General features: G+C 50.3%; 52 non-coding genes across 52 annotated transcripts; all 52 read right to left on the bottom strand.

Annotated features, from left to right (window-relative positions):
- Window positions 1-130: 130 nt before the first annotated feature.
- Window positions 131-249, bottom strand: LOC129184021 (5S ribosomal RNA). The gene has a single exon (XR_008571426.1). It is a non-coding gene; the product is annotated as a 5S ribosomal RNA (ribosomal RNA).
- A 300-nt stretch (window positions 250-549) lies between these two features.
- On the bottom strand, window positions 550-668 carry LOC129183658 (5S ribosomal RNA). Its single transcript, XR_008571073.1, has one exon. It is a non-coding gene; the product is annotated as a 5S ribosomal RNA (ribosomal RNA).
- Window positions 669-968: 300 nt separating this feature from the next.
- Window positions 969-1,087, bottom strand: LOC129183906 (5S ribosomal RNA). The gene has a single exon (XR_008571312.1). It is a non-coding gene; the product is annotated as a 5S ribosomal RNA (ribosomal RNA).
- A 299-nt stretch (window positions 1,088-1,386) lies between these two features.
- Window positions 1,387-1,504, bottom strand: LOC129184004 (5S ribosomal RNA). Its single transcript, XR_008571410.1, has one exon. It is a non-coding gene; the product is annotated as a 5S ribosomal RNA (ribosomal RNA).
- Window positions 1,505-1,804: 300 nt separating this feature from the next.
- On the bottom strand, window positions 1,805-1,923 carry LOC129183646 (5S ribosomal RNA). Its single transcript, XR_008571061.1, has one exon. It is a non-coding gene; the product is annotated as a 5S ribosomal RNA (ribosomal RNA).
- Window positions 1,924-2,223: 300 nt separating this feature from the next.
- LOC129183927 (5S ribosomal RNA) lies at window positions 2,224-2,342 on the bottom strand. Its single transcript, XR_008571333.1, has one exon. It is a non-coding gene; the product is annotated as a 5S ribosomal RNA (ribosomal RNA).
- A 295-nt stretch (window positions 2,343-2,637) lies between these two features.
- LOC129184505 (5S ribosomal RNA) lies at window positions 2,638-2,756 on the bottom strand. Its single transcript, XR_008571879.1, has one exon. It is a non-coding gene; the product is annotated as a 5S ribosomal RNA (ribosomal RNA).
- Window positions 2,757-3,394: 638 nt separating this feature from the next.
- Window positions 3,395-3,513, bottom strand: LOC129183896 (5S ribosomal RNA). Its single transcript, XR_008571302.1, has one exon. It is a non-coding gene; the product is annotated as a 5S ribosomal RNA (ribosomal RNA).
- Window positions 3,514-3,808: 295 nt separating this feature from the next.
- On the bottom strand, window positions 3,809-3,927 carry LOC129183692 (5S ribosomal RNA). Its single transcript, XR_008571106.1, has one exon. It is a non-coding gene; the product is annotated as a 5S ribosomal RNA (ribosomal RNA).
- Window positions 3,928-4,227: 300 nt separating this feature from the next.
- On the bottom strand, window positions 4,228-4,346 carry LOC129183635 (5S ribosomal RNA). The gene has a single exon (XR_008571049.1). It is a non-coding gene; the product is annotated as a 5S ribosomal RNA (ribosomal RNA).
- A 295-nt stretch (window positions 4,347-4,641) lies between these two features.
- On the bottom strand, window positions 4,642-4,760 carry LOC129183595 (5S ribosomal RNA). Its single transcript, XR_008571009.1, has one exon. It is a non-coding gene; the product is annotated as a 5S ribosomal RNA (ribosomal RNA).
- Window positions 4,761-5,060: 300 nt separating this feature from the next.
- LOC129183624 (5S ribosomal RNA) lies at window positions 5,061-5,179 on the bottom strand. The gene has a single exon (XR_008571038.1). It is a non-coding gene; the product is annotated as a 5S ribosomal RNA (ribosomal RNA).
- Window positions 5,180-5,479: 300 nt separating this feature from the next.
- On the bottom strand, window positions 5,480-5,598 carry LOC129183926 (5S ribosomal RNA). The gene has a single exon (XR_008571332.1). It is a non-coding gene; the product is annotated as a 5S ribosomal RNA (ribosomal RNA).
- A 295-nt stretch (window positions 5,599-5,893) lies between these two features.
- On the bottom strand, window positions 5,894-6,012 carry LOC129184525 (5S ribosomal RNA). Its single transcript, XR_008571897.1, has one exon. It is a non-coding gene; the product is annotated as a 5S ribosomal RNA (ribosomal RNA).
- A 300-nt stretch (window positions 6,013-6,312) lies between these two features.
- On the bottom strand, window positions 6,313-6,431 carry LOC129183883 (5S ribosomal RNA). Its single transcript, XR_008571290.1, has one exon. It is a non-coding gene; the product is annotated as a 5S ribosomal RNA (ribosomal RNA).
- A 300-nt stretch (window positions 6,432-6,731) lies between these two features.
- LOC129183905 (5S ribosomal RNA) lies at window positions 6,732-6,850 on the bottom strand. The gene has a single exon (XR_008571311.1). It is a non-coding gene; the product is annotated as a 5S ribosomal RNA (ribosomal RNA).
- A 300-nt stretch (window positions 6,851-7,150) lies between these two features.
- Window positions 7,151-7,269, bottom strand: LOC129183613 (5S ribosomal RNA). The gene has a single exon (XR_008571027.1). It is a non-coding gene; the product is annotated as a 5S ribosomal RNA (ribosomal RNA).
- Window positions 7,270-7,564: 295 nt separating this feature from the next.
- LOC129183691 (5S ribosomal RNA) lies at window positions 7,565-7,683 on the bottom strand. Its single transcript, XR_008571105.1, has one exon. It is a non-coding gene; the product is annotated as a 5S ribosomal RNA (ribosomal RNA).
- A 300-nt stretch (window positions 7,684-7,983) lies between these two features.
- LOC129183546 (5S ribosomal RNA) lies at window positions 7,984-8,102 on the bottom strand. Its single transcript, XR_008570963.1, has one exon. It is a non-coding gene; the product is annotated as a 5S ribosomal RNA (ribosomal RNA).
- A 295-nt stretch (window positions 8,103-8,397) lies between these two features.
- Window positions 8,398-8,516, bottom strand: LOC129183690 (5S ribosomal RNA). The gene has a single exon (XR_008571104.1). It is a non-coding gene; the product is annotated as a 5S ribosomal RNA (ribosomal RNA).
- Window positions 8,517-8,816: 300 nt separating this feature from the next.
- Window positions 8,817-8,935, bottom strand: LOC129183602 (5S ribosomal RNA). Its single transcript, XR_008571016.1, has one exon. It is a non-coding gene; the product is annotated as a 5S ribosomal RNA (ribosomal RNA).
- A 300-nt stretch (window positions 8,936-9,235) lies between these two features.
- Window positions 9,236-9,354, bottom strand: LOC129183992 (5S ribosomal RNA). Its single transcript, XR_008571398.1, has one exon. It is a non-coding gene; the product is annotated as a 5S ribosomal RNA (ribosomal RNA).
- Window positions 9,355-9,654: 300 nt separating this feature from the next.
- LOC129183591 (5S ribosomal RNA) lies at window positions 9,655-9,773 on the bottom strand. The gene has a single exon (XR_008571005.1). It is a non-coding gene; the product is annotated as a 5S ribosomal RNA (ribosomal RNA).
- Window positions 9,774-10,467: 694 nt separating this feature from the next.
- On the bottom strand, window positions 10,468-10,586 carry LOC129183972 (5S ribosomal RNA). The gene has a single exon (XR_008571377.1). It is a non-coding gene; the product is annotated as a 5S ribosomal RNA (ribosomal RNA).
- Window positions 10,587-11,224: 638 nt separating this feature from the next.
- On the bottom strand, window positions 11,225-11,343 carry LOC129183917 (5S ribosomal RNA). Its single transcript, XR_008571323.1, has one exon. It is a non-coding gene; the product is annotated as a 5S ribosomal RNA (ribosomal RNA).
- Window positions 11,344-11,638: 295 nt separating this feature from the next.
- LOC129183689 (5S ribosomal RNA) lies at window positions 11,639-11,757 on the bottom strand. Its single transcript, XR_008571103.1, has one exon. It is a non-coding gene; the product is annotated as a 5S ribosomal RNA (ribosomal RNA).
- Window positions 11,758-12,057: 300 nt separating this feature from the next.
- LOC129183580 (5S ribosomal RNA) lies at window positions 12,058-12,176 on the bottom strand. The gene has a single exon (XR_008570994.1). It is a non-coding gene; the product is annotated as a 5S ribosomal RNA (ribosomal RNA).
- Window positions 12,177-12,471: 295 nt separating this feature from the next.
- LOC129184020 (5S ribosomal RNA) lies at window positions 12,472-12,590 on the bottom strand. Its single transcript, XR_008571425.1, has one exon. It is a non-coding gene; the product is annotated as a 5S ribosomal RNA (ribosomal RNA).
- Window positions 12,591-12,890: 300 nt separating this feature from the next.
- Window positions 12,891-13,009, bottom strand: LOC129183568 (5S ribosomal RNA). Its single transcript, XR_008570983.1, has one exon. It is a non-coding gene; the product is annotated as a 5S ribosomal RNA (ribosomal RNA).
- A 300-nt stretch (window positions 13,010-13,309) lies between these two features.
- Window positions 13,310-13,428, bottom strand: LOC129183925 (5S ribosomal RNA). The gene has a single exon (XR_008571331.1). It is a non-coding gene; the product is annotated as a 5S ribosomal RNA (ribosomal RNA).
- A 295-nt stretch (window positions 13,429-13,723) lies between these two features.
- LOC129184523 (5S ribosomal RNA) lies at window positions 13,724-13,842 on the bottom strand. Its single transcript, XR_008571896.1, has one exon. It is a non-coding gene; the product is annotated as a 5S ribosomal RNA (ribosomal RNA).
- Window positions 13,843-14,142: 300 nt separating this feature from the next.
- LOC129183882 (5S ribosomal RNA) lies at window positions 14,143-14,261 on the bottom strand. Its single transcript, XR_008571289.1, has one exon. It is a non-coding gene; the product is annotated as a 5S ribosomal RNA (ribosomal RNA).
- Window positions 14,262-14,561: 300 nt separating this feature from the next.
- Window positions 14,562-14,680, bottom strand: LOC129183904 (5S ribosomal RNA). Its single transcript, XR_008571310.1, has one exon. It is a non-coding gene; the product is annotated as a 5S ribosomal RNA (ribosomal RNA).
- Window positions 14,681-14,979: 299 nt separating this feature from the next.
- LOC129184003 (5S ribosomal RNA) lies at window positions 14,980-15,097 on the bottom strand. The gene has a single exon (XR_008571409.1). It is a non-coding gene; the product is annotated as a 5S ribosomal RNA (ribosomal RNA).
- A 300-nt stretch (window positions 15,098-15,397) lies between these two features.
- On the bottom strand, window positions 15,398-15,516 carry LOC129183557 (5S ribosomal RNA). Its single transcript, XR_008570972.1, has one exon. It is a non-coding gene; the product is annotated as a 5S ribosomal RNA (ribosomal RNA).
- A 300-nt stretch (window positions 15,517-15,816) lies between these two features.
- Window positions 15,817-15,935, bottom strand: LOC129183924 (5S ribosomal RNA). The gene has a single exon (XR_008571330.1). It is a non-coding gene; the product is annotated as a 5S ribosomal RNA (ribosomal RNA).
- A 295-nt stretch (window positions 15,936-16,230) lies between these two features.
- Window positions 16,231-16,349, bottom strand: LOC129183903 (5S ribosomal RNA). The gene has a single exon (XR_008571309.1). It is a non-coding gene; the product is annotated as a 5S ribosomal RNA (ribosomal RNA).
- A 299-nt stretch (window positions 16,350-16,648) lies between these two features.
- Window positions 16,649-16,766, bottom strand: LOC129184002 (5S ribosomal RNA). Its single transcript, XR_008571408.1, has one exon. It is a non-coding gene; the product is annotated as a 5S ribosomal RNA (ribosomal RNA).
- Window positions 16,767-17,066: 300 nt separating this feature from the next.
- LOC129183543 (5S ribosomal RNA) lies at window positions 17,067-17,185 on the bottom strand. The gene has a single exon (XR_008570960.1). It is a non-coding gene; the product is annotated as a 5S ribosomal RNA (ribosomal RNA).
- A 300-nt stretch (window positions 17,186-17,485) lies between these two features.
- LOC129183922 (5S ribosomal RNA) lies at window positions 17,486-17,604 on the bottom strand. Its single transcript, XR_008571328.1, has one exon. It is a non-coding gene; the product is annotated as a 5S ribosomal RNA (ribosomal RNA).
- Window positions 17,605-17,899: 295 nt separating this feature from the next.
- LOC129184504 (5S ribosomal RNA) lies at window positions 17,900-18,018 on the bottom strand. The gene has a single exon (XR_008571878.1). It is a non-coding gene; the product is annotated as a 5S ribosomal RNA (ribosomal RNA).
- A 638-nt stretch (window positions 18,019-18,656) lies between these two features.
- Window positions 18,657-18,775, bottom strand: LOC129184507 (5S ribosomal RNA). Its single transcript, XR_008571881.1, has one exon. It is a non-coding gene; the product is annotated as a 5S ribosomal RNA (ribosomal RNA).
- Window positions 18,776-19,070: 295 nt separating this feature from the next.
- Window positions 19,071-19,189, bottom strand: LOC129183688 (5S ribosomal RNA). Its single transcript, XR_008571102.1, has one exon. It is a non-coding gene; the product is annotated as a 5S ribosomal RNA (ribosomal RNA).
- A 300-nt stretch (window positions 19,190-19,489) lies between these two features.
- On the bottom strand, window positions 19,490-19,608 carry LOC129183532 (5S ribosomal RNA). Its single transcript, XR_008570949.1, has one exon. It is a non-coding gene; the product is annotated as a 5S ribosomal RNA (ribosomal RNA).
- A 295-nt stretch (window positions 19,609-19,903) lies between these two features.
- On the bottom strand, window positions 19,904-20,022 carry LOC129183594 (5S ribosomal RNA). The gene has a single exon (XR_008571008.1). It is a non-coding gene; the product is annotated as a 5S ribosomal RNA (ribosomal RNA).
- A 300-nt stretch (window positions 20,023-20,322) lies between these two features.
- On the bottom strand, window positions 20,323-20,441 carry LOC129183521 (5S ribosomal RNA). Its single transcript, XR_008570938.1, has one exon. It is a non-coding gene; the product is annotated as a 5S ribosomal RNA (ribosomal RNA).
- A 300-nt stretch (window positions 20,442-20,741) lies between these two features.
- On the bottom strand, window positions 20,742-20,860 carry LOC129183921 (5S ribosomal RNA). The gene has a single exon (XR_008571327.1). It is a non-coding gene; the product is annotated as a 5S ribosomal RNA (ribosomal RNA).
- Window positions 20,861-21,155: 295 nt separating this feature from the next.
- Window positions 21,156-21,274, bottom strand: LOC129184521 (5S ribosomal RNA). Its single transcript, XR_008571894.1, has one exon. It is a non-coding gene; the product is annotated as a 5S ribosomal RNA (ribosomal RNA).
- A 300-nt stretch (window positions 21,275-21,574) lies between these two features.
- Window positions 21,575-21,693, bottom strand: LOC129183881 (5S ribosomal RNA). Its single transcript, XR_008571288.1, has one exon. It is a non-coding gene; the product is annotated as a 5S ribosomal RNA (ribosomal RNA).
- Window positions 21,694-21,993: 300 nt separating this feature from the next.
- Window positions 21,994-22,112, bottom strand: LOC129183902 (5S ribosomal RNA). The gene has a single exon (XR_008571308.1). It is a non-coding gene; the product is annotated as a 5S ribosomal RNA (ribosomal RNA).
- A 299-nt stretch (window positions 22,113-22,411) lies between these two features.
- LOC129184000 (5S ribosomal RNA) lies at window positions 22,412-22,529 on the bottom strand. Its single transcript, XR_008571406.1, has one exon. It is a non-coding gene; the product is annotated as a 5S ribosomal RNA (ribosomal RNA).
- A 300-nt stretch (window positions 22,530-22,829) lies between these two features.
- LOC129183510 (5S ribosomal RNA) lies at window positions 22,830-22,948 on the bottom strand. Its single transcript, XR_008570927.1, has one exon. It is a non-coding gene; the product is annotated as a 5S ribosomal RNA (ribosomal RNA).
- Window positions 22,949-23,011: the final 63 nt, after the last annotated feature.

The following is a 23,011-nucleotide window of genomic DNA, read 5'->3' as shown; positions in this document are numbered from 1 at the left end:
ACAGCAGAGAGACAAATAGATGGATGTTCCTCACATGAGGGCAAAATAAATACTCTTCCTCCATTCAAAGTGATGGCGTTTTCCAAGAAGTGGGAAACAGCGCCCTCTGCTGAAAGCCAAGAGCCTAAAAAGCTTACAGCACCTGGTATTCCCAGGCGGTCTCCCATCCAAGTACTAACCTGGTCCGCCCCTGCTTAGCTTCCGAGATCGGACGATTTCGGGCGTTCTCAGGATAGTATGGCCGTAAGCCGGAAAGCTCTCTGAAAACTTTCCTTTTAAAGACGACACTGGTCAAACTGCGCTTCTGCAAACGGTCTCGGATGTGTGTGCACACTTTGCTGCTCGTATGGTTTTTCTGGCTGTTTTGTGCCACCGGTCGCAGCCACAGCCAGCCTATAAGCCTGTTTGAACTTCACAGCAGAGAGACAAATACTGTAGATGGATGTTCCTCACATGAGGGCAAAATAAATACTCTTCCTCCATTCAAAGTGATGGCGTTTTCCAAGAAGTGGGAAACAGCGCCCTCTGCTGAACGCCAAGAGCCTAAAAAGCTTACAGCACCTGGTATTCCCAGGCGGTCTCCCATCCAAGTACTAACCAGGCCCGCCCCTGCTTAGCTTCCGAGATCGGACGAGATCGGGCGTTCTCAGGGTAGTATGGCCGTAAGCCAGAAAGCTCTCTGAAAACTTTCTTTTTAAAGACGACACTGGTCAAACTGCGCTTCTGCAAACGGTCTCGGATGTGTGTGCACACTTTGCTGCTCGTATGGTTTTTCTGGCTGTTTTGTGCCACCGGTCGCAGCCACAGCCAGCCTATAAGCCTGTTTGAACTTCACAGCAGATAGAAAAACACTGTAGATGGATGTTCCTCACATGAGGGCAAAATAAATACTCTTCCTCCATTCAAAGTGATGGCGTTTTCCAAGAAGTGGGAAACAGCGCCCTCTGCTGAAAGCCAAGAGCCTAAAAAGCTTACAGCACCTGGTATTCCCAGGCGGTCTCCCATCCAAGTACTAACCAGGCACGCCCCTGCTTAGCTTCCGAGATCGGACGAGATCGGGCGTTCTCAGGGTAGTATGGCCGTAAGCCGGAAAGCTCTCTGAAAACTTTCCTTTTAAAGACGACACTGGTCAAACTGCGCCTCTGCAAACGGTCTCGGATGTGTGTGCACACTTTGCTGCTCGTATGGTTTTTCTGGCTGTTTTGTGCCACCGGTCGCAGCCACAGCCAGCCTATAAGCCTGTTTGAACTTCACAGCAGAGAGACAAATACTGTAGATGGATGTTCCTCACATGAGGGCAAATAAATACTCTTCCTCCATTCAAAGTGATGGCGTTTTCCAAGAAGTGGGAAACAGCGCCCTCTGCTGAAAGCCAAGAGCCTAAAAAGCTTACAGCACCTGGTATTCCCAGGCGGTCTCCCATCCAAGTACTAACCAGGCCCGCCCCTGCTTAGCTTCCGAGATCGGACGAGATCGGGCATTCTCAGGGTAGTATGGCGTAAGCCGGAAAGCTCTCTGAAAACTTTCCTTTTAAAGACGACACTGGTCAAACTGCGCTTCTGCAAACGGTCTCGGATGTGTGTGCACACTTTGCTGCTCGTATGGTTTTTCTGGCTGTTTTGTGCCACCGGTCGCAGCCACAGCCAGCCTATAAGCCTGTTTGAACTTCACAGCAGATAGAAAAACACTGTAGATGGATGTTCCTCACATGAGGGCAAAATAAATACTCTTCCTCCATTCAAAGTGATGGCGTTTTCCAAGAAGTGGGAAACAGCGCCCTCTGCTGAAAGCCAAGAGCCTAAAAAGCTTACAGCACCTGGTATTCCCAGGCGGTCTCCCATCCAAGTACTAACCAGGCCCGCCCCTGCTTAGCTTCCGAGATCGGACGAGATCGGGCGTTCTCAGGGTAGTATGGCCGTAAGCCGGAAAGCTCTCTGAAAACTTTCCTTTTAAAGACGACACTGGTCAAACTGCGCTTCTGCAAACGGTCTCGGATGTGTGTGCACACTTTGCTGCTCGTATGGTTTTTCTGGCTGTTTTGTGCCACCGGTCGCAGCCACAGCCAGCCTATAAGCCTGTTTGAACTTCACAGCAGATAGAAAAACACTGTAGATGGATGGTCCTCACATGAGGGCAAAATAAATACTCTTCCTCCATTCAAAGTGATGGCGTTTTCCAAGAAGTGGGAAACAGCGCCCTCTGCTGAAAGCCAAGAGCCTAAAAAGCTTACAGCACCTGGTATTCCCAGGCGGTCTCCAATCCAAGTACTAACCAGGCCCGCCCCTGCTTAGCTTCCGAGATCGGACGAGATCGGGCGTTCTCAGGGTAGTATGGCCGTAAGCCGGAAAGCTCTCTGAAAACTTTCCTTTTAAAGACGACACTGGTCAAATTGCGCTTCTGCAAACGGTCTCGGATGTGTGTGCACACTTTGCTGCTCGTATGGTTTTTCTGGCTGTTTTGTGCCACCGGTCGCAGCCACAGCCAGCCTATAGGCCTGTTTGAACTTCACAGCAGAGAGACAAATAGATGGATGTTCCTCACATGAGGGCAAAATAAATACTCTTCCTCCATTCAAAGTGATGGCGTTTTCCAAGAAGTGGGAAACAGCGCCCTCTGCTGAAAGCCAAGAGCCTAAAAAGCTTACAGCACCTGGAATTCCCAGGCGGTCTCCCATCCAAGTACTAACCAGGCCCGGCCCTGCTTAGCTGCCGAGATCGGACGAGATCGGGCGTTCCCAGGGTAGTATGGCCGTAAGCCGGAAAGCTCTCTGAAAACTTTCCTTTTAAAGACGACACTGGTCAAACTGCGCCTCTGCAAACGGTCTCGGATGTGTGTGCACACTTTGCTGCTCGTATGGTTTTTCTGGCTGTTTTGTGCCACCGGTCGCAGCCACAGCCAGCCTATAAGCCTGTTTGAACTTCACAGCAGAGAGACAAATACTGTAGATGGATGTTCCTCACATGAGGGCAAAATAAATACTCTTCCTCCATTCAAAGTGATGGCGTTTTCCAAGAAGTGGGAAACCAGGCCCGCCCCTGCTTAGCTTCCGAGATCGGACGAGATCGGGCGTTCTCAGGGTAGTATGGCCGTAAGCCGGAAAGCTCTCTGAAAACTTTCCTTTTAAAGACGACACTGGTCAAACTGCGCTTCTGCAAACGGTCTCGGATGTGTGTGCACACTTTGCTGCTCGTATGGTTTTTCTGGCTGTTTTGTGCCACCGGTCGCAGCCACAGCCAGCCTATAAGCCTGTTTGAACTTCACAGCAGATAGAAAAACACTGTAGATGGATGTTCCTCACATGAGGGCAAAATAAATACTCTTCCTCCATTCAAAGTGATGGCGTTTTCCAAGAAGTGGGAAACAGCGCCCTCTGCTGAAAGCCAAGAGCCTAAAAAGCTTACAGCACCTGGTATTCCCAGGCGGTCTCCCATCCAAGTACTAACCAGGCCCGCCCCTGCTTAGCTTCCGAGATCAGACGAGATCGGAGGTTCTCAGGGTAGTATGGCCGTAAGCCGGAAAGCTCTCTGAAAACTTTCCTTTTAAAGACGACACTGGTCAAACTGCGCTTCTGCAAACGGTCTCGGATGTGTGTGCACACTTTGCTGCTCGTATGGTTTTTCTGGCTGTTTTGTGCCACCGGTCGCAGCCACAGCCAGCAAATAGGCCTGTTTGAACTTCACAGCAGAGAGACAAATAGATGGATGTTCCTCACATGAGGGCAAAATAAATACTCTTCCTCCATTCAAAGTGATGGCGTTTTCCAAGAAGTGGGAAACAGCGCCCTCTGCTGAAAGCCAAGAGCCTAAAAAGCTTACAGCACCTGGTATTCCCAGGCGGTCTCCCATCCAAGTACTAACCAGGTCCGCCCCTGCTTAGCTTCCGAGATCGGACGAGATCGGGCGTTCTCAGGATAGTATGGCCGTAAGCCGGAAAGCTCTCTGAAAACTTTCCTTTTAAAGACGACACTGGTCAAACTGCGCTTCTGCAAACGGTCTCGGATGTGTGTGCACACTTTGCTGCTCGTATGGTTTTTCTGGCTGTTTTGTGCCACCGGTCGCAGCCACAGCCAGCCTATAAGCCTGTTTGAACTTCACAGCAGAGAGACAAATACTGTAGATGGATGTTCCTCACATGAGGGCAAAATAAATACTCTTCCTCCATTCAAAGTGATGGCGTTTTCCAAGAAGTGGGAAACAGCGCCCTCTGCTGAAAGCCAAGAGCCTAAAAAGCTTACAGCACCTGGTATTCCCAGGCGGTCTCCCATCCAAGTACTAACCAGGCCCGCCCCTGCTTAGCTTCCGAGATCGGACGAGATCGGGCGTTCTCAGGGTAGTATGGCCGTAAGCCGGAAAGCTCTCTGAAAACTTTCCTTTTAAAGACGACACTGGTCAAATTGCGCTTCTGCAAACGGTCTCGGATGTGTGTGCACACTTTGCTGCTTGTATGGTTTTTCTGGCTGTTTTGTGCCACCGGTCGCAGCCACAGCCAGCCTATAGGCCTGTTTGAACTTCACAGCAGAGAGACAAATAGATGGATGTTCCTCACATGAGGGCAAAATAAATACTCTTCCTCCATTCAAAGTGATGGCGTTTTCCAAGAAGTGGGAAACAGCGCCCTCTGCTGAAAGCCAAGAGCCTAAAAAGCTTACAGCACCTGGTATTCCCAGGCGGTCTCCCATCCAAGTACTAACCTGGTCCGCCCCTGCTTAGCTTCCGAGATCGGACGAGATCGGGCGTTCTCAGGATAGTATGGCCGTAAGCCGGAAAGCTCTCTGAAAACTTTCCTTTTAAAGACGACACTGGTCAAACTGCGCTTCTGCAAACGGTCTCGGATGTGTGTGCACACTTTGCTGCTCGTATGGTTTTTCTGGCTGTTTTGTGCCACCGGTCGCAGCCACAGCCAGCCTATAAGCCTGTTTGAACTTCACAGCAGATAGAAAAACACTGTAGATGGATGTTCCTCACATGAGGGCAAAATAAATACTCTTCCTCCATTCAAAGTGATGGCGTTTTCCAAGAAGTGGGAAACAGCGCCCTCTGCTGAAAGCCAAGAGCCTAAAAAGCTTACAGCACCTGGTATTCCCAGGCGGTCTCCCATCCAAGTACTAACCAGGCCCGCCCCTGCTTAGCTTCCGAGATCGGACGAGATCGGGCGTTCTCAGGGTAGTATGGCCGTAAGCCGGAAAGCTCTCTGAAAACTTTCCTTTTAAAGACGACACTGGTCAAACTGCGCTTCTGCAAACGGTCTCGGATGTGTGTGCACACTTTGCTGCTCGTATGGTTTTTCTGGCTGTTTTGTGCCACCGGTCGCAGCCACAGCCAGCCTATAAGCCTGTTTGAACTTCACAGCAGATAGAAAAACACTGTAGATGGATGGTCCTCACATGAGGGCAAAATAAATACTCTTCCTCCATTCAAAGTGATGGCGTTTTCCAAGAAGTGGGAAACAGCGCCCTCTGCTGAAAGCCAAGAGCCTAAAAAGCTTACAGCACCTGGTATTCCCAGGCGGTCTCCAATCCAAGTACTAACCAGGCCCGCCCCTGCTTAGCTTCCGAGATCGGACGAGATCGGGCGTTCTCAGGGTAGTATGGCCGTAAGCCGGAAAGCTCTCTGAAAACTTTCCTTTTAAAGACGACACTGGTCAAATTGCGCTTCTGCAAACGGTCTCGGATGTGTGTGCACACTTTGCTGCTCGTATGGTTTTTCTGGCTGTTTTGTGCCACCGGTCGCAGCCACAGCCAGCCTATAGGCCTGTTTGAACTTCACAGCAGAGAGACAAATAGATGGATGTTCCTCACATGAGGGCAAAATAAATACTCTTCCTCCATTCAAAGTGATGGCGTTTTCCAAGAAGTGGGAAACAGCGCCCTCTGCTGAAAGCCAAGAGCCTAAAAAGCTTACAGCACCTGGAATTCCCAGGCGGTCTCCCATCCAAGTACTAACCAGGCCCGGCCCTGCTTAGCTTCCGAGATCGGACGAGATCGGGCGTTCTCAGGATAGTATGGCCGTAAGCCGGAAAGCTCTCTGAAAACTTTCCTTTTAAAGACGACACTGGTCAAACTGCGCTTCTGCAAACGGTCTCGGATGTGTGTGCACACTTTGCTGCTCGTATGGTTTTTCTGGCTGTTTTGTGCCACCGGTCGCAGCCACAGCCAGCCTATAAGCCTGTTTGAACTTCACAGCAGAGAGACAAATACTGTAGATGGATGTTCCTCACATGAGGGCAAAATAAATACTCTTCCTCCATTCAAAGTGATGGCGTTTTCCAAGAAGTGGGAAACAGCGCCCTCTGCTGAACGCCAAGAGCCTAAAAAGCTTACAGCACCTGGTATTCCCAGGCGGTCTCCCATCCAAGTACTAACCAGGCCCGCCCCTGCTTAGCTTCCGAGATTGGACGAGATCGGGCGTTCTCAGGGTAGTATGGCCGTAAGCCAGAAAGCTCTCTGAAAACTTTCTTTTTAAAGACGACACTGGTCAAACTGCGCTTCTGCAAACGGTCTCGGATGTGTGTGCACACTTTGCTGCTCGTATGGTTTTTCTGGCTGTTTTGTGCCACCGGTCGCAGCCACAGCCAGCCTATAAGCCTGTTTGAACTTCACAGCAGATAGAAAAACACTGTAGATGGATGTTCCTCACATGAGGGCAAAATAAATACTCTTCCTCCATTCAAAGTGATGGCGTTTTCCAAGAAGTGGGAAACAGCGCCCTCTGCTGAAAGCCAAGAGCCTAAAAAGCTTACAGCACCTGGTATTCCCAGGCGGTCTCCCATCCAAGTACTAACCAGGCACGCCCCTGCTTAGCTTCCGAGATCGGACGAGATCGGGCGTTCTCAGGGTAGTATGGCCGTAAGCCGGAAAGCTCTCTGAAAACTTTCCTTTTAAAGACGACACTGGTCAAACTGCGCCTCTGCAAACGGTCTCGGATGTGTGTGCACACTTTGCTGCTCGTATGGTTTTTCTGGCTGTTTTGTGCCACCGGTCGCAGCCACAGCCAGCCTATAAGCCTGTTTGAACTTCACAGCAGATAGAAAAACACTGTAGATGGATGTTCCTCACATGAGGGCAAAATAAATACTCTTCCTCCATTCAAAGTGATGGCGTTTTCCAAGAAGTGGGAAACAGCGCCCTCTGCTGAAAGCCAAGAGCCTAAAAAGCTTACAGCACCTGGTATTCCCAGGCGGTCTCCCATCCAAGTACTAACCAGGCCCGCCCCTGCTTAGCTTCCGAGATCGGACGAGATCGGGCGTTCTCAGGGTAGTATGGCCGTAAGCCGGAAAGCTCTCTGAAAACTTTCCTTTTAAAGACGACACTGGTCAAACTGCGCTTCTGCAAACGGTCTCGGATGTGTGTGCACACTTTGCTGCTCGTATGGTTTTTCTGGCTGTTTTGTGCCACCGGTCGCAGCCACAGCCAGCCTATAGGCCTGTTTGAACTTCACAGCAGAGAGACAAATAGATGGATGTTCCTCACATGAGGGCAAAATAAATACTCTTCCTCCATTCAAAGTGATGGCGTTTTCCAAGAAGTGGGAAACAGCGCCCTCTGCTGAAAGCCAAGAGCCTAAAAAGCTTACAGCACCTGGTATTCCCAGGCGGTCTCCCATCCAAGTACTAACCAGGTCCGCCCCTGCTTAGCTTCCGAGATCGGACGAGATCGGGCGTTCTCAGGATAGTATGGCCGTAAGCCGGAAAGCGCTCTGAAAACTTTCCTTTTAAAGACGACACTGGTCAAACTGCGCTTCTGCAAACGGTCTCGGATGTGTGTGCACACTTTGCTGCTCGTATGGTTTTTCTGGCTGTTTTGTGCCACCGGTCGCAGCCACAGCCAGCCTATAAGCCTGTTTGAACTTCACAGCAGATAGAAAAACACTGTAGATGGATGTTCCTCACATGAGGGCAAAATAAATACTCTTCCTCCATTCAAAGTGATGGCGTTTTCCAAGAAGTGGGAAACAGCGCCCTCTGCTGAAAGCCAAGAGCCTAAAAAGCTTACAGCACCTGGTATTCCCAGGCGGTCTCCCATCCAAGTACTAACCAGGCCCGCCCCTGCTTAGCTTCCGAGATCGGACGAGATCGGGCGTTCTCAGGGTAGTGTGGCCGTAAGCCGGAAAGCTCTCTGAAAACTTTCCTTTTAAAGACGACACTGGTCAAATTGCGCTTCTGCAAACGGTCTCGGATGTGTGTGCACACTTTGCTGCTTGTATGGTTTTTCTGGCTGTTTTGTGCCACCGGTCGCAGCCACAGCCAGCCTATAGGCCTGTTTGAACTTCACAGCAGAGAGACAAATAGATGGATGTTCCTCACATGAGGGCAAAATAAATACTCTTCCTCCATTCAAAGTGATGGCGTTTTCCAAGAAGTGGGAAACAGCGCCCTCTGCTGAAAGCCAAGAGCCTAAAAAGCTTACAGCACCTGGTATTCCCAGGCGGTCTCCCATCCAAGTACTAACCAGGTCCGCCCCTGCTTAGCTTCCGAGATCGGACGAGATCGGGCGTTCTCAGGATAGTATGGCCGTAAGCCGGAAAGCTCTCTGAAAACTTTCCTTTTAAAGACGACACTGGTCAAACTGCGCTTCTGCAAACGGTCTCGGATGTGTGTGCACACTTTGCTGCTCGTATGGTTTTTCTGGCTGTTTTGTGCCACCGGTCGCAGCCACAGCCAGCCTATAAGCCTGTTTGAACTTCACAGCAGAGCGACAAATACTGTAGATGGATGTTCCTCACATGAGGGCAAAATAAATACTCTTCCTCCATTCAAAGTGATGGCGTTTTCCAAGAAGTGGGAAACAGCGCCCTCTGCTGAAAGCCAAGAGCCTAAAAAGCTTACAGCACCTGGTATTCCCAGGCGGTCTCCCATCCAAGTACTAACCAGGCCCGCCCCTGCTTAGCTTCCGAGATCGGACGAGATCGGGCGTTCTCAGGGTAGTATGGCCGTAAGCCGGAAAGCGCTCTGAAAACTTTCCTTTTAAAGACGACACTGGTCAAACTGCGCTTCTGCAAACGGTCTCGGATGTGTGTGCACACTTTGCTGCTCGTATGGTTTTTCTGGCTGTTTTGTGCCACCGGTCGCAGCCACAGCCAGCCTATAAGCCTGTTTGAACTTCACAGCAGATAGAAAAACACTGTAGATGGATGTTCCTCACATGAGGGCAAAATAAATACTCTTCCTCCATTCAAAGTGATGGCGTTTTCCAAGAAGTGGGAAACAGCGCCCTCTGCTGAAAGCCAAGAGCCTAAAAAGCTTACAGCACCTGGTATTCCCAGGCGGTCTCCCATCCAAGTACTAACCAGGTCCGCCCCTGCTTAGCTTCCGAGATCGGACGAGATCGGGCGTTCTCAGGATAGTATGGACGTAAGCCGGAAAGCTCTCTGAAAACTTTCCTTTTAAAGACGACACTGGTCAAACTGCGCTTCTGCAAACGGTCTCGGATGTGTGTGCACACTTTGCTGCTCGTATGGTTTTTCTGGCTGTTTTGTGCCACCGGTCGCAGCCACAGCCAGCCTATAAGCCTGTTTGAACTTCACAGCAGAGAGACAAATACTGTAGATGGATGTTCCTCACATGAGGGCAAAATAAATACTCTTCCTCCATTCAAAGTGATGGCGTTTTCCAAGAAGTGGGAAACAGCGCCCTCTGCTGAAAGCCAAGAGCCTAAAAAGCTTACAGCACCTGGTATTCCCAGGCGGTCTCCCATCCAAGTACTAACCAGGCCCGCCCCTGCTTAGCTTCCGAGATCGGACGAGATCGGGCGTTCTCAGGGTAGTATGGCCGTAAGCCGGAAAGTGCTCTGAAAACTTTCCTTTTAAAGACGACACTGGTCAAACTGCGCTTCTGCAAACGGTCTCGGATGTGTGTGCACACTTTGCTGCTCGTATGGTTTTTCTGGCTGTTTTGTGCCACCGGTCGCAGCCACAGCCAGCCTATAAGCCTGTTTGAACTTCACAGCAGATAGAAAAACACTGTAGATGGATGTTCCTCACATGAGGGCAAAATAAATACTCTTCCTCCATTCAAAGTGATGGCGTTTTCCAAGAAGTGGGAAACAGCGCCCTCTGCTGAAAGCCAAGAGCCTAAAAAGCTTACAGCACCTGGTATTCCCAGGCGGTCTCCCCTGCTTAGCTTCCGAGATCGGACGAGATCGGGCGTTCTCAGGGTAGTATGGCCGTAAGCCGGAAAGCTCTCTGAAAACTTTCCTTTTAAAGACGACACTGGTCAAACTGTGCTTCTGCAAACGGTCTCGGATGTGTGTGCACACTTTGCTGCTCGTATGGTTTTTCTGGCTGTTTTGTGCCACCGGTCGCAGCCACAGCCAGCCTATAAGCCTGTTTGAACTTCACAGCAGATAGAAAAACACTGTAGATGGATGTTCCTCACATGAGGGCAAAATAAATACTCTTCCTCCATTCAAAGTGATGGCGTTTTCCAAGAAGTGGGAAACAGCGCCCTCTGCTGAAAGCCAAGAGCCTAAAAAGCTTACAGCACCTGTTATTCCCAGGCGGTCTCCCATCCAAGTACTAACCAGGCACGCCCCTGCTTAGCTTCCGAGATCGGACGAGATCGGGCGTTCTCAGGGTAGTATGGCCGTAAGCCGGAAAGCTCTCTGAAAACTTTCCTTTTAAAGACGACACTGGTCAAACTGCGCCTCTGCAAACGGTCTCGGATGTGTGTGCACACTTTGCTGCTCGTATGGTTTTTCTGGCTGTTTTGTGCCACCGGTCGCAGCCACAGCCAGCCTATAAGCCTGTTTGAACTTCACAGCAGAGAGACAAATACTGTAGATGGATGTTCCTCACATGAGGGCAAAATAAATACTCTTCCTCCATTCAAAGCGATGGCGTTTTCCAAGAAGTGGGAAACCAGGCCCGCCCCTGCTTAGCTTCCGAGATCGGACGAGATCGGGCGTTCTCAGGGTAGTATGGCCGTAAGCCGGAAAGCTCTCTGAAAACTTTCCTTTTAAAGACGACACTGGTCAAACTGCGCTTCTGCAAACGGTCTCGGATGTGTGTGCACACTTTGCTGCTCGTATGGTTTTTCTGGCTGTTTTGTGCCACCGGTCGCAGCCACAGCCAGCCTATAAGCCTGTTTGAACTTCACAGCAGATAGAAAAACACTGTAGATGGATGTTCCTCACATGAGGGCAAAATAAATACTCTTCCTCCATTCAAAGTGATGGCGTTTTCCAAGAAGTGGGAAACAGCGCCCTCTGCTGAAAGCCAAGAGCCTAAAAAGCTTACAGCACCTGGTATTCCCAGGCGGTCTCCCATCCAAGTGCTAACCAGGCCCGCCCCTGCTTAGCTTCCGAGATCGGACGAGATCGGGCGTTCTCAGGGTAGTATGGCCGTAAGCCGGAAAGCTCTCTGAAAACTTTCCTTTTAAAGACGACACTGGTCAAACTGCGCTTCTGCAAACGGTCTCGGATGTGTGTGCACACTTTGCTGCTCGTATGGTTTTTCTGGCTGTTTTGTGCCACCGGTCGCAGCCACAGCCAGCAAATAGGCCTGTTTGAACTTCACAGCAGAGAGACAAATAGATGGATGTTCCTCACATGAGGGCAAAATAAATACTCTTCCTCCATTCAAAGTGATGGCGTTTTCCAAGAAGTGGGAAACAGCGCCCTCTGCTGAAAGCCAAGAGCCTAAAAAGCTTACAGCACCTGGTATTCCCAGGCGGTCTCCCATCCAAGTACTAACCAGGTCCGCCCCTGCTTAGCTTCCGAGATCGGACGAGATCGGGCGTTCTCAGGATAGTATGGCCGTAAGCCGGAAAGCTCTCTGAAAACTTTCCTTTTAAAGACGACACTGGTCAAACTGCGCTTCTGCAAACGGTCTCGGATGTGTGTGCACACTTTGCTGCTCGTATGGTTTTTCTGGCTGTTTTGTGCCACCGGTCGCAGCCACAGCCAGCCTATAAGCCTGTTTGAACTTCACAGCAGAGAGACAAATACTGTAGATGGATGTTCCTCACATGAGGGCAAAATAAATACTCTTCCTCCATTCAAAGTGATGGCGTTTTCCAAGAAGTGGGAAACAGCGCCCTCTGCTGAAAGCCAAGAGCCTAAAAAGCTTACAGCACCTGGTATTCCCAGGCGGTCTCCCATCCAAGTACTAACCAGGCCCGCCCCTGCTTAGCTTCCGAGATCGGACGAGATCGGGCGTTCTCAGGGTAGTATGGCCGTAAGCCGGAAAGCTCTCTGAAAACTTTCCTTTTAAAGACGACACTGGTCAAATTGCGCTTCTGCAAACGGTCTCGGATGTGTGTGCACACTTTGCTGCTTGTATGGTTTTTCTGGCTGTTTTGTGCCACCGGTCGCAGCCACAGCCAGCCTATAGGCCTGTTTGAACTTCACAGCAGAGAGACAAATAGATGGATGTTCCTCACATGAGGGCAAAATAAATACTCTTCCTCCATTCAAAGTGATGGCGTTTTCCAAGAAGTGGGAAACAGCGCCCTCTGCTGAAAGCCAAGAGCCTAAAAAGCTTACAGCACCTGGTATTCCCAGGCGGTCTCCCATCCAAGTACTAACCTGGTCCGCCCCTGCTTAGCTTCCGAGATCGGACGATTTCGGGCGTTCTCAGGATAGTATGGCCGTAAGCCGGAAAGCTCTCTGAAAACTTTCCTTTTAAAGACGACACTGGTCAAACTGCGCTTCTGCAAACGGTCTCGGATGTGTGTGCACACTTTGCTGCTCGTATGGTTTTTCTGGCTGTTTTGTGCCACCGGTCGCAGCCACAGCCAGCCTATAAGCCTGTTTGAACTTCACAGCAGATAGAAAAACACTGTAGATGGATGTTCCTCACATGAGGGCAAAATAAATACTCTTCCTCCATTCAAAGTGATGGCGTTTTCCAAGAAGTGGGAAACAGCGCCCTCTGCTGAAAGCCAAGAGCCTAAAAAGCTTACAGCACCTGGTATTCCCAGGCGGTCTCCCATCCAAGTACTAACCAGGCCCGCCCCTGCTTAGCTTCCGAGATCGGACGAGATCGGGCGTTCTCAGGGTAGTATGGCCGTAAGCCGGAAAGCTCTCTGAAAACTTTCCTTTTAAAGACGACACTGGTCAAACTGCGCTTCTGCAAACGGTCTCGGATGTGTGTGCACACTTTGCTGCCCGTATGGTTTTTCTGGCTGTTTTGTGCCACCGGTCGCAGCCACAGCCAGCCTATAAGCCTGTTTGAACTTCACAGCAGATAGAAAAACACTGTAGATGGATGGTCCTCACATGAGGGCAAAATAAATACTCTTCCTCCATTCAAAGTGATGGCGTTTTCCAAGAAGTGGGAAACAGCGCCCTCTGCTGAAAGCCAAGAGCCTAAAAAGCTTACAGCACCTGGTATTCCCAGGCGGTCTCCAATCCAAGTACTAACCAGGCCCGCCCCTGCTTAGCTTCCGAGATCGGACGAGATCGGGCGTTCTCAGGGTAGTATGGCCGTAAGCCGGAAAGCTCTCTGAAAACTTTCCTTTTAAAGACGACACTGGTCAAATTGCGCTTCTGCAAACGGTCTCGGATGTGTGTGCACACTTTGCTGCTCGTATGGTTTTTCTGGCTGTTTTGTGCCACCGGTCGCAGCCACAGCCAGCCTATAGGCCTGTTTGAACTTCACAGCAGAGAGACAAATAGATGGATGTTCCTCACATGAGGGCAAAATAAATACTCTTCCTCCATTCAAAGTGATGGCGTTTTCCAAGAAGTGGGAAACAGCGCCCTCTGCTGAAAGCCAAGAGCCTAAAAAGCTTACAGCACCTGGAATTCCCAGGCGGTCTCCCATCCAAGTACTAACCAGGCCCGGCCCTGCTTAGCTTCCGAGATCGGACGAGATCGGGCGTTCTCAGGATAGTATGGCCGTAAGCCGGAAAGCTCTCTGAAAACTTTCCTTTTAAAGACGACACTGGTCAAACTGCGCTTCTGCAAACGGTCTCGGATGTGTGTGCACACTTTGCTGCTCGTATGGTTTTTCTGGCTGTTTTGTGCCACCGGTCGCAGCCACAGCCAGCCTATAAGCCTGTTTGAACTTCACAGCAGAGAGACAAATACTGTAGATGGATGTTCCTCACATGAGGGCAAAATAAATACTCTTCCTCCATTCAAAGTGATGGCGTTTTCCAAGAAGTGGGAAACAGCGCCCTCTGCTGAACGCCAAGAGCCTAAAAAGCTTACAGCACCTGGTATTCCCAGGCGGTCTCCCATCCAAGTACTAACCAGGCCCGCCCCTGCTTAGCTTCCGAGATTGGACGAGATCGGGCGTTCTCAGGGTAGTATGGCCGTAAGCCAGAAAGCTCTCTGAAAACTTTCTTTTTAAAGACGACACTGGTCAAACTGCGCTTCTGCAAACGGTCTCGGATGTGTGTGCACACTTTGCTGCTCGTATGGTTTTTCTGGCTGTTTTGTGCCACCGGTCGCAGCCACAGCCAGCCTATAAGCCTGTTTGAACTTCACAGCAGATAGAAAAACACTGTAGATGGATGTTCCTCACATGAGGGCAAAATAAATACTCTTCCTCCATTCAAAGTGATGGCGTTTTCCAAGAAGTGGGAAACAGCGCCCTCTGCTGAAAGCCAAGAGCCTAAAAAGCTTACAGCACCTGGTATTCCCAGGCGGTCTCCCATCCAAGTACTAACCAGGCACGCCCCTGCTTAGCTTCCGAGATCGGACGAGATCGGGCGTTCTCAGGGTAGTATGGCCGTAAGCCGGAAAGCTCTCTGAAAACTTTCCTTTTAAAGACGACACTGGTCAAACTGCGCCTCTGCAAACGGTCTCGGATGTGTGTGCACACTTTGCTGCTCGTATGGTTTTTCTGGCTGTTTTGTGCCACCGGTCGCAGCCACAGCCAGCCTATAAGCCTGTTTGAACTTCACAGCAGAGAGACAAATACTGTAGATGGATGTTCCTCACATGAGGGCAAATAAATACTCTTCCTCCATTCAAAGTGATGGCGTTTTCCAAGAAGTGGGAAACAGCGCCCTCTGCTGAAAGCCAAGAGCCTAAAAAGCTTACAGCACCTGGTATTCCCAGGCGGTCTCCCATCCAAGTACTAACCAGGCCCGCCCCTGCTTAGCTTCCGAGATCGGACGAGATCGGGCATTCTCAGGGTAGTATGGCGTAAGCCGGAAAGCTCTCTGAAAACTTTCCTTTTAAAGACGACACTGGTCAAACTGCGCTTCTGCAAACGGTCTCGGATGTGTGTGCACACTTTGCTGCTCGTATGGTTTTTCTGGCTGTTTTGTGCCACCGGTCGCAGCCACAGCCAGCCTATAAGCCTGTTTGAACTTCACAGCAGATAGAAAAACACTGTAGATGGATGTTCCTCACATGAGGGCAAAATAAATACTCTTCCTCCATTCAAAGTGATGGCGTTTTCCAAGAAGTGGGAAACAGCGCCCTCTGCTGAAAGCCAAGAGCCTAAAAAGCTTACAGCACCTGGTATTCCCAGGCGGTCTCCCATCCAAGTACTAACCAGGCCCGCCCCTGCTTAGCTTCCGAGATCGGACGAGATCGGGCGTTCTCAGGGTAGTATGGCCGTAAGCCGGAAAGCTCTCTGAAAACTTTCCTTTTAAAGACGACACTGGTCAAACTGCGCTTCTGCAAACGGTCTCGGATGTGTGTGCACACTTTGCTGCTCGTATGGTTTTTCTGGCTGTTTTGTGCCACCGGTCGCAGCCACAGCCAGCCTATAAGCCTGTTTGAACTTCACAGCAGATAGAAAAACACTGTAGATGGATGGTCCTCACATGAGGGCAAAATAAATACTCTTCCTCCATTCAAAGTGATGGCGTTTTCCAAGAAGTGGGAAACAGCGCCCTCTGCTGAAAGCCAAGAGCCTAAAAAGCTTACAGCACCTGGTATTCCCAGGCGGTCTCCAATCCAAGTACTAACCAGGCCCGCCCCTGCTTAGCTTCCGAGATCGGACGAGATCGGGCGTTCTCAGGGTAGTATGGCCGTAAGCCGGAAAGCTCTCTGAAAACTTTCCTTTTAAAGACGACACTGGTCAAATTGCGCTTCTGCAAACGGTCTCGGATGTGTGTGCACACTTTGCTGCTCGTATGGTTTTTCTGGCTGTTTTGTGCCACCGGTCGCAGCCACAGCCAGCCTATAGGCCTGTTTGAACTTCACAGCAGAGAGACAAATAGATGGATGTTCCTCACATGAGGGTAAAATAAATACTCTTCCTCCATTCAAAGTGATGGCGTTTTCCAAGAAGTGGGAAACAGCGCCCTCTGCTGAAAGCCAAGAGCCTAAAAAGCTTACAGCACCTGGTATTCCCAGGCGGTCTCCCATCCAAGTACTAACCAGGCACGCCCCTGCTTAGCTTCCGAGATCGGACGAGATCGGGCGTTCTCAGGGTAGTATGGCCGTAAGCCGGAAAGCTCTCTGAAAACTTTCCTTTTAAAGACGACACTGGTCAAACTGCGCCTCTGCAAACGGTCTCGGATGTGTGTGCACACTTTGCTGCTCGTATGGTTTTTCTGGCTGTTTTGTGCCACCGGTCGCAGCCACAGCCAGCCTATAAGCCTGTTTGAACTTCACAGCAGAGAGACAAATACTGTAGATGGATGTTCCTCACATGAGGGCAAATAAATACTCTTCCTCCATTCAAAGTGATGGCGTTTTCCAAGAAGTGGGAAACAGCGCCCTCTGCTGAAAGCCAAGAGCCTAAAAAGCTTACAGCACCTGGTATTCCCAGGCGGTCTCCCATCCAAGTACTAACCAGGCCCGCCCCTGCTTAGCTTCCGAGATCGGACGAGATCGGGCATTCTCAGGGTAGTATGGCGTAAGCCGGAAAGCTCTCTGAAAACTTTCCTTTTAAAGACGACACTGGTCAAACTGCGCTTCTGCAAACGGTCTCGGATGTGTGTGCACACTTTGCTGCTCGTATGGTTTTTCTGGCTGTTTTGTGCCACCGGTCGCAGCCACAGCCAGCCTATAAGCCTGTTTGAACTTCACAGCAGATAGAAAAACACTGTAGATGGATGTTCCTCACATGAGGGCAAAATAAATACTCTTCCTCCATTCAAAGTGATGGCGTTTTCCAAGAAGTGGGAAACAGCGCCCTCTGCTGAAAGCCAAGAGCCTAAAAAGCTTACAGCACCTGGTATTCCCAGGCGGTCTCCCATCCAAGTACTAACCAGGCCCGCCCCTGCTTAGCTTCCGAGATCGGACGAGATCGGGCGTTCTCAGGGTAGTATGGCCGTAAGCCGGAAAGCTCTCTGAAAACTTTCCTTTTAAAGACGACACTGGTCAAACTGCGCTTCTGCAAACGGTCTCGGATGTGTGTGCACACTTTGCTGCTCGTATGGTTTTTCTGGCTGTTTTGTGCCACCGGTCGCAGCCACAGCCAGCCTATAAGCCTGTTTGAACTTCACAGCAGATAGAAAAACACTGTAGATGGATGGTCCTCACATGAGGGCAAAATAAATACTCTTCCTCCATTCAAAGTGATGGCGTTTTCCAAGAAGTGGGAAACAGCGCCCTCTGCTGAAAGCCAAGAGCCTAAAAAGCTTACAGCACCTGGTATTCCCAGGCGGTCTCCAATCCAAGTACTAACCAGGCCCGCCCCTGCTTAGCTTCCGAGATCGGACGAGATCGGGCGTTCTCAGGGTAGTATGGCCGTAAGCCGGAAAGCTCTCTGAAAACTTTCCTTTTAAAGACGACACTGGTCAAATTGCGCTTCTGCAAACGGTCTCGGATGTGTGTGCACACTTTGCTGCTCGTATGGTTTTTCTGGCTGTTTTGTGCCACCGGTCGCAGCCACAGCCAGCCTATAGGCCTGTTTGAACTTCACAGCAGAGAGACAAATAGATGGATGTTCCTCACATGAGGGCAAAATAAATACTCTTCCTCCATTCAAAGTGATGGCGTTTTCCAAGAAGTGGGAAACAGCGCCCTCTGCTGAAAGCCAAGAGCCTAAAAAGCTTACAGCACCTGGAATTCCCAGGCGGTCTCCCATCCAAGTACTAACCAGGCCCGGCCCTGCTTAGCTGCCGAGATCGGACGAGATCGGGCGTTCCCAGGGTAGTATGGCCGTAAGCCGGAAAGCTCTCTGAAAACTTTCCTTTTAAAGACGACACTGGTCAAACTGCGCCTCTGCAAACGGTCTCGGATGTGTGTGCACACTTTGCTGCTCGTATGGTTTTTCTGGCTGTTTTGTGCCACCGGTCGCAGCCACAGCCAGCCTATAAGCCTGTTTGAACTTCACAGCAGAGAGACAAATACTGTAGATGGATGTTCCTCACATGAGGGCAAAATAAATACTCTTCCTCCATTCAAAGTGATGGCGTTTTCCAAGAAGTGGGAAACCAGGCCCGCCCCTGCTTAGCTTCCGAGATCGGACGAGATCGGGCGTTCTCAGGGTAGTATGGCCGTAAGCCGGAAAGCTCTCTGAAAACTTTCCTTTTAAAGACGACACTGGTCAAACTGCGCTTCTGCAAACGGTCTCGGATGTGTGTGCACACTTTGCTGCTCGTATGGTTTTTCTGGCTGTTTTGTGCCACCGGTCGCAGCCACAGCCAGCCTATAAGCCTGTTTGAACTTCACAGCAGATAGAAAAACACTGTAGATGGATGTTCCTCACATGAGGGCAAAATAAATACTCTTCCTCCATTCAAAGTGATGGCGTTTTCCAAGAAGTGGGAAACAGCGCCCTCTGCTGAAAGCCAAGAGCCTAAAAAGCTTACAGCACCTGGTATTCCCAGGCGGTCTCCCATCCAAGTACTAACCAGGCCCGCCCCTGCTTAGCTTCCGAGATCAGACGAGATCGGGCGTTCTCAGGGTAGTATGGCCGTAAGCCGGAAAGCTCTCTGAAAACTTTCCTTTTAAAGACGACACTGGTCAAACTGCGCTTCTGCAAACGGTCTCGGATGTGTGTGCACACTTTGCTGCTCGTATGGTTTTTCTGGCTGTTTTGTGCCACCGGTCGCAGCCACAGCCAGCAAATAGGCCTGTTTGAACTTCACAGCAGAGAGACAAATAGATGGATGTTCCTCACATGAGGGCAAAATAAATACTCTTCCTCCATTCAAAGTGATGGCGTTTTCCAAGAAGTGGGAAACAGCGCCCTCTGCTGAAAGCCAAGAGCCTAAAAAGCTTACAGCACCTGGTATTCCCAGGCGGTCTCCCATCCAAGTACTAACCAGGTCCGCCCCTGCTTAGCTTCCGAGATCGGACGAGATCGGGCGTTCTCAGGATAGTATGGCCGTAAGCCGGAAAGCTCTCTGAAAACTTTCCTTTTAAAGACGACACTGGTCAAACTGCGCTTCTGCAAACGGTCTCGGATGTGTGTGCACACTTTGCTGCTCGTATGGTTTTTCTGGCTGTTTTGTGCCACCGGTCGCAGCCACAGCCAGCCTATAAGCCTGTTTGAACTTCACAGCAGAGAGACAAATACTGTAGATGGATGTTCCTCACATGAGGGCAAAATAAATACTCTTCCTCCATTCAAAGTGATGGCGTTTTCCAAGAAGTGGGAAACAGCGCCCTCTGCTGAAAGCCAAGAGCCTAAAAAGCTTACAGCACCTGGTATTCCCAGGCGGTCTCCCATCCAAGTACTAACCAGGCCCGCCCCTGCTTAGCTTCCGAGATCGGACGAGATCGGGCGTTCTCAGGGTAGTATGGCCGTAAGCCGGAAAGCTCTCTGAAAACTTTCCTTTTAAAGACGACACTGGTCAAATTGCGCTTCTGCAAACGGTCTCGGATGTGTGTGCACACTTTGCTGCTTGTATGGTTTTTCTGGCTGTTTTGTGCCACCGGTCGCAGCCACAGCCAGCCTATAGGCCTGTTTGAACTTCACAGCAGAGAGACAAATAGATGGATGTTCCTCACATGAGGGCAAAATAAATACTCTTCCTCCATTCAAAGTGATGGCGTTTTCCAAGAAGTGGGAAACAGCGCCCTCTGCTGAAAGCCAAGAGCCTAAAAAGCTTACAGCACCTGGTATTCCCAGGCGGTCTCCCATCCAAGTACTAACCTGGTCCGCCCCTGCTTAGCTTCCGAGATCGGACGAGATCGGGCGTTCTCAGGATAGTATGGCCGTAAGCCGGAAAGCTCTCTGAAAACTTTCCTTTTAAAGACGACACTGGTCAAACTGCGCTTCTGCAAACGGTCTCGGATGTGTGTGCACACTTTGCTGCTCGTATGGTTTTTCTGGCTGTTTTGTGCCACCGGTCGCAGCCACAGCCAGCCTATAAGCCTGTTTGAACTTCACAGCAGATAGAAAAACACTGTAGATGGATGTTCCTCACATGAGGGCAAAATAAATACTCTTCCTCCATTCAAAGTGATGGCGTTTTCCAAGAAGTGGGAAACAGCGCCCTCTGCTGAAAGCCAAGAGCCTAAAAAGCTTACAGCACCTGGTATTCCCAGGCGGTCTCCCATCCAAGTACTAACCAGGCCCGCCCCTGCTTAGCTTCCGAGATCGGACGAGATCGGGCGTTCTCAGGGTAGTATGGCCGTAAGCCGGAAAGCTCTCTGAAAACTTTCCTTTTAAAGACGACACTGGTCAAACTGCGCTTCTGCAAACGGTCTCGGATGTGTGTGCACACTTTGCTGCTCGTATGGTTTTTCTGGCTGTTTTGTGCCACCGGTCGCAGCCACAGCCAGCCTATAAGCCTGTTTGAACTTCACAGCAGATAGAAAAACACTGTAGATGGATGGTCCTCACATGAGGGCAAAATAAATACTCTTCCTCCATTCAAAGTGATGGCGTTTTCCAAGAAGTGGGAAACAGCGCCCTCTGCTGAAAGCCAAGAGCCTAAAAAGCTTACAGCACCTGGTATTCCCAGGCGGTCTCCAATCCAAGTACTAACCAGGCCCGCCCCTGCTTAGCTTCCGAGATCGGACGAGATCGGGCGTTCTCAGGGTAGTATGGCCGTAAGCCGGAAAGCTCTCTGAAAACTTTCCTTTTAAAGACGACACTGGTCAAATTGCGCTTCTGCAAACGGTCTCGGATGTGTGTGCACACTTTGCTGCTCGTATGGTTTTTCTGGCTGTTTTGTGCCACCGGTCGCAGCCACAGCCAGCCTATAGGCCTGTTTGAACTTCACAGCAGAGAGACAAATAGATGGATGTTCCTCACATGAGGGCAAAATAAATACTCTTCCTCCATTCAAAGTGATGGCGTTTTCCAAGAAGTGGGAAACAGCGCCCTCTGCTGAAAGCCAAGAGCCTAAAAAGCTTACAGCACCTGGAATTCCCAGGCGGTCTCCCATCCAAGTACTAACCAGGCCCGGCCCTGCTTAGCTTCCGAGATCGGACGAGATCGGGCGTTCTCAGGATAGTATGGCCGTAAGCCGGAAAGCTCTCTGAAAACTTTCCTTTTAAAGACGACACTGGTCAAACTGCGCTTCTGCAAACGGTCTCGGATGTGTGTGCACACTTTGCTGCTCGTATGGTTTTTCTGGCTGTTTTGTGCCACCGGTCGCAGCCACAGCCAGCCTATAAGCCTGTTTGAACTTCACAGCAGAGAGACAAATACTGTAGATGGATGTTCCTCACATGAGGGCAAAATAAATACTCTTCCTCCATTCAAAGTGATGGCGTTTTCCAAGAAGTGGGAAACAGCGCCCTCTGCTGAACGCCAAGAGCCTAAAAAGCTTACAGCACCTGGTATTCCCAGGCGGTCTCCCATCCAAGTACTAACCAGGCCCGCCCCTGCTTAGCTTCCGAGATTGGACGAGATCGGGCGTTCTCAGGGTAGTATGGCCGTAAGCCAGAAAGCTCTCTGAAAACTTTCTTTTTAAAGACGACACTGGTCAAACTGCGCTTCTGCAAACGGTCTCGGATGTGTGTGCACACTTTGCTGCTCGTATGGTTTTTCTGGCTGTTTTGTGCCACCGGTCGCAGCCACAGCCAGCCTATAAGCCTGTTTGAACTTCACAGCAGATAGAAAAACACTGTAGATGGATGTTCCTCACATGAGGGCAAAATAAATACTCTTCCTCCATTCAAAGTGATGGCGTTTTCCAAGAAGTGGGAAACAGCGCCCTCTGCTGAAAGCCAAGAGCCTAAAAAGCTTACAGCACCTGGTATTCCCAGGCGGTCTCCCATCCAAGTACTAACCAGGCACGCCCCTGCTTAGCTTCCGAGATCGGACGAGATCGGGCGTTCTCAGGGTAGTATGGCCGTAAGCCGGAAAGCTCTCTGAAAACTTTCCTTTTAAAGACGACACTGGTCAAACTGCGCCTCTGCAAACGGTCTCGGATGTGTGTGCACACTTTGCTGCTCGTATGGTTTTTCTGGCTGTTTTGTGCCACCGGTCGCAGCCACAGCCAGCCTATAAGCCTGTTTGAACTTCACAGCAGAGAGACAAATACTGTAGATGGATGTTCCTCACATGAGGGCAAATAAATACTCTTCCTCCATTCAAAGTGATGGCGTTTTCCAAGAAGTGGGAAACAGCGCCCTCTGCTGAAAGCCAAGAGCCTAAAAAGCTTACAGCACCTGGTATTCCCAGGCGGTCTCCCATCCAAGTACTAACCAGGCCCGCCCCTGCTTAGCTTCCGAGATCGGACGAGATCGGGCATTCTCAGGGTAGTATGGCGTAAGCCGGAAAGCTCTCTGAAAACTTTCCTTTTAAAGACGACACTGGTCAAACTGCGCTTCTGCAAACGGTCTCGGATGTGTGTGCACACTTTGCTGCTCGTATGGTTTTTCTGGCTGTTTTGTGCCACCGGTCGCAGCCACAGCCAGCCTATAAGCCTGTTTGAACTTCACAGCAGATAGAAAAACACTGTAGATGGATGTTCCTCACATGAGGGCAAAATAAATACTCTTCCTCCATTCAAAGTGATGGCGTTTTCCAAGAAGTGGGAAACAGCGCCCTCTGCTGAAAGCCAAGAGCCTAAAAAGCTTACAGCACCTGGTATTCCCAGGCGGTCTCCCATCCAAGTACTAACCAGGCCCGCCCCTGCTTAGCTTCCGAGATCGGACGAGATCGGGCGTTCTCAGGGTAGTATGGCCGTAAGCCGGAAAGCTCTCTGAAAACTTTCCTTTTAAAGACGACACTGGTCAAACTGCGCTTCTGCAAAC

The sequence above is a fragment of the Dunckerocampus dactyliophorus genome, chromosome 6, assembly GCF_027744805.1.
Source record: "Dunckerocampus dactyliophorus isolate RoL2022-P2 chromosome 6, RoL_Ddac_1.1, whole genome shotgun sequence".
In the NCBI taxonomy this organism is placed as follows: Eukaryota; Metazoa; Chordata; class Actinopteri; order Syngnathiformes; family Syngnathidae; genus Dunckerocampus; species Dunckerocampus dactyliophorus.
This window is presented reverse-complemented; position numbering and strand designations above follow the sequence as displayed.